The sequence below is a fragment of the Myotis brandtii genome, unplaced genomic scaffold (assembly GCF_000412655.1).
Source record: "Myotis brandtii unplaced genomic scaffold, ASM41265v1 scaffold592, whole genome shotgun sequence".
In the NCBI taxonomy this organism is placed as follows: Eukaryota; Metazoa; Chordata; class Mammalia; order Chiroptera; family Vespertilionidae; genus Myotis; species Myotis brandtii.
This window is the reverse complement of record NW_005370232.1, coordinates 299,933-304,496: the sequence shown is the minus strand read 5'-3', so window position 1 is coordinate 304,496 and position 4,564 is coordinate 299,933.

Here is a 4,564-nt window from a genome sequence, read left to right as displayed (position 1 = left end):
GGCAACCCGAGCGGAGGGGTAGGCGGGGGGTCGGGAGTGGCCAGCCAATCAGGCAGACAGTACCACCTCAGGGAATGGCGCTCCGGCCAATGGGAAGGGCACTCCATTCCGTCAACGCCGTAGGTCGGGGCTCTGAGAAAAGAGCTGGGTGGGAGCCCGGCCAGGCTGGTGTGTGCCCTAGGGAGGGGAAAGAGGGAGAAGTTCCTGCGAAGAACTGCGGGAATGTGCGGCTGGAATTCATTCTCCCTCTGCTCAGGCTGCTGCGGGAGCGCTGAGCCCTGCGCGAGGATGTCCTGCCACCTCGAATAGCGCGGTGCGTAGGGACCCTCCACCCGCCACCCATCCTCACTCCATACCTGGGATTCCAGCGCCTTAAGAAGGACGCTTTTCAAGAAGGCACGTTCCTTCTGTTTTGTGTTTTTCCCTCGCCGTTTCATTATTTGCCTTTTCACAATTGCCGAAACCATAATGATGGAATGGAATGCGTAGCCTTTCCGTTTTCCTTTTAGAAAAGGTTTAATGCTTAAGGGGGCAAAAAGGAAGGAATGCCGAATGCAGATTTTTGCTGAAAGGAAATATAAATAAAACAAAAAACGTCGTAGGTTTTTCTTTTGCCTGTCTAAACACAAAAGTGGGCTCAAGAAATGCAGTTGCTTTTGAGCATTAAATTAGAACATGTAAATATTAAAAATGCATGGGCAGGGAGTAGTTAAAATTCTACCATGACATGTAATATCAATCCGTTTTATGTAAAATTCATATCTGTAACTTAATGTAGGCCATCAATGCACCGCTTCACGTTATGTCAGCGTATCCCGCTTTAAATAAGATGCTGCGAATATCTGGAGTCTCCTCCTTTTGCAACAAAGCATTAAAATTCACACTTCCAGTCCCTGGAGTCCTGCTTGGGCCTCACTCTGCAGAAAAGCCTGCTAATTAAGGACGGTTCTGTTAGATTTCTAATAAAATAAGATAAAAACTGTCCTTCAAGGGCTCAAAACAAAATTGCACAATGAACTTTGATAGGGCCTTGTGTGAACTCTTTAACAAAAAATGGAGCCCTTCCGATGAGAAATTAGCATACAGACCCGCCGTCAGTGGACACAGGAATTTTGAGTGCCTTCCCCCTGCAAACCTCCCATCTTTAGACAAGCTAAGCGATGAATTAACTCAAGAGGTATTTTCATTCGTGTGCATGATACGGATCGGCACCTTCGTTTTCATAGACAATTGGATCAGATGTGGATTTCCTCTCTTCCTCTCCACCCTCTGTAAGGAAACCCGCTCTCCTTTCCCAGAACTGACGTACCTGCAGCAGGCAGGTGTTTTGTTTAGCCACGTGGGATACCTTATGACTATTGCACTACTATTTTCTCAGAGCACATTCCTTTTTCCTGATGAAATGAGGAGTATTTAATGCTGGTTTCACAACCCTCCTCTCCCCTAATCCTTATACATTACTGTGTATAAAGCAAGTGACATTCCCTTTTACTTACCTGCACATATAGATGGTCTACATGCACACTTATCAAGAAAAGCAGAATTATAAAACCCAAAGGAAAGGCTTTCTTTTCTAAATACAGGCGACGTTTTATATATTCTTATATTAGTATAAAAGCAGAGAGAATGTTGTTATTTTAGACAGAAAGTTGGTTGAGGGAGCACTAGTGGGGGTAAACTGTAATCTTGGAGACAGTCAGATCTGCACAGATGATGATAATAAATGGATATATGTACAGACATGTCATGACATTGATTTTTCTCTTTCCTAGAGTTTAAAAGCTGCTCCAAAACTTAAAACCTAAGATCTTTCTCTGTTTGGAGAAAGTTAACTATGCTAATATGCCCAGGGAACACTCACATTTCAAAACTTTACATATCCTACCTTGATTAAAGTTAAATTTTAACTCTTAAGTAGTTGACACAAAGAGACAATCATATTCATCTTTTTGGACTTCAGCAAATCTCAGAGGGCCATGCCGTGGGTGTGGCAGGTGCCAAGTGCCTCTGTTTCAAGTTTTGTTGGAGTTGCTCTCTCTGACTGGCTTAAAATCAGAAAGGCTGAGTTTCTGTGGGGATAAGTTCAAAGGAATGTTCCCCAGCCACATGAACAAGAACACCCAGGAAAAATGTGATCCCCAAATCCTGCCAGCAGAGTAGGCAAAACCAGTTATTATATTCTTCTTGAAGGTTGGAAGGCGCAGAGACATTAGAAAGTTAAGTGCTACGGAGAATATTATACAATGGAAATAAAGAATAAGACCCTGTGCTTTTTGGTCCCTGAAACCAGAGACTATGAAGGGCGACACAATGTATATTTTTGATTTTTAGGCACAGTCACTTACATGACGTCAAAGCTGAAGTCACAAAAGACTCTCCCCACCGATAGTTCAAAACAGAGTTTACTCAGCAATTACCAGCTTTTGGCAAAAACGTACAAGCTACATTATTTCTATCGTGCAAAGAAGGATATTTAGTTTCCCACGACTCTTCCTTTTACATCAAAATGCTTCACTCGCACTTGTAAAAATAAGCTGGGCTAGCCAAAAGCCCTTTGCCACGAGAGTGCTAGAGACTAGCAGAATGTTCCTCTATGGGAAGCTGGGATGAAATATTCATAGAATTGCTAGGAAGCCCTGGTGACCAGAGTCATGTGTTCACCCCTCCTCCAGACAAAGAGGTCTGCAGCCCTTTCTGGGGATGCATTCTAGAGGCTAATCAGACCCTTGCTGAACTGTAACACCCAAGCTCTCAGAATTCACAATCGCCCTGTGTTTACATGAAGTGAGGGTATCCAAGCATATTGTGCTATTCAGCGCAAATGCCTTTTTAGGACTTGATACTTCTTTCTCCATGGCCGGCAGTGAAACAGTGGGTGGGCTCAGACACACAGATAAACATGAGCGTTCCCATGCCTTGGTCTCTCTCTAGATGTAATTGGCCACTGAAGGAGGCACAGGCATTCTTTCTGAGCATAAGAAACCACTATGTCCTCTGCAACGGGAATGTTCCTTGCTCCAAAAGAGTAAATTGGGCAATGTGGCAATTCAGGCTCAAGGCTGCTTTATCTGGCATGAAGTGCTACTAACTTACTTGTGCTACCCTGGGATTGCTGATGCCAGTCCCAGGAGCACTGATAACCTTTTGGTTAGCCCCATCTTCGAAAAGGCTTATAAAAAGGGAATGTTATATATTGAACACAGCTGGGCAGATGTGTCCAGCAAAAATGCCTACGTTAGGAGTTTTAAAAGGTAGTCTGTTGAAATAAGAAATAGGTGATTTTTAAAAAGCCCTCCTCAAACAAATTAAGGACAGAAAAATGAAAAAAAGAGGTGTCATTTGTTTTTACCTTAGGAGATGCCAAAAGCATGGGTGCAAAAGTCAGGCAGCCTGGGTTCTGATTTTGGCTCCTAGTTTTTTATCATGAAGCTGAATTTTAAAATTCCTGTGCCTTTCATATATATGAAAGGAGGATAAAAATTGTATCTCCTTTAGAAGGTGTTCTTATACATATACAAGAACTTGTATAAATTTCTTAGAACAGTGTCTGGCTCATAAGTGTGTAAACAATGTGAAAATGTATTATTACTTTTGGTAAACATTATCTGAAGCCTGTAGATTGTTTTTTCATTCACTTAAGAATCTTTTGAGAGCAGAAGTTTTTTGTTTTGTTTATCAACTTGTTCCTGTGTAGATTATGTTTTTGGTATTGTATCTATCTGAGAAAGCTTTGCATAACCCAAAGTAAAAAAGGTGTTCTATGTTTTCTTCTAGATGTTTTACAATTTGGGGTGCTGGGTTGGTTGGCTTCATGCACATTCACCTTACGGAGTCACACAGAGTCCTGTGCTTAGAAGGGCCTATTTTTGGTTTAAAGCTCTGATGAAACCATCTTGCAATGCTCAGTAATTCTTGAACCAGGGTGCTTGCATTTTCATTTTGTACTGGGTCTGAAAATTATGTAGTCAGTGCTGGTTCTAGGTTTTATGTTTTGGTCTATGATCCATTTTGAGGTCATTTTTGTATACGATTCAACCTTTGGATTGAGGTTAATACTGTTGAATATGTATATCCAATTGTTCTAGCACCCTTTGTAGAAAAAATATCCTTTTTTTCATTGGGTTGTGTTTGCACCTTTGTTGAAAATCGTTTATGTATATGAAAGAGTCTATTTCTGGCCTGTGAATTCTATTCCATTGGCCTATTTGTCTGTTTTCACGCCATGACCATACTGTCTTGGTTACTGTAGCTTTATAATAAATCTTGAAATCAGAGAGTATTGATTGACTCGTTTTCAAAATTGTTTTGGTTATTCTGTGTATGTTGCATTTCATACGAATGTTAGTCAGTTTGTGAATTTCTTCAGAAAGGAACTTGTGGGTAAAGAAGGTCAAATACATGGCGACTGAAGGAGACTAGACTTTGGATGGTGAGCACACAACACAATATGCAGATGATGTGCTACAGAATTGTACGCTTGAAGCTTATATAATGTTACTAACTAATGTCACCCAAAACTTTTTAATTAAAAAAAGAACGTGTTTCCAAAATATATAAAAACATA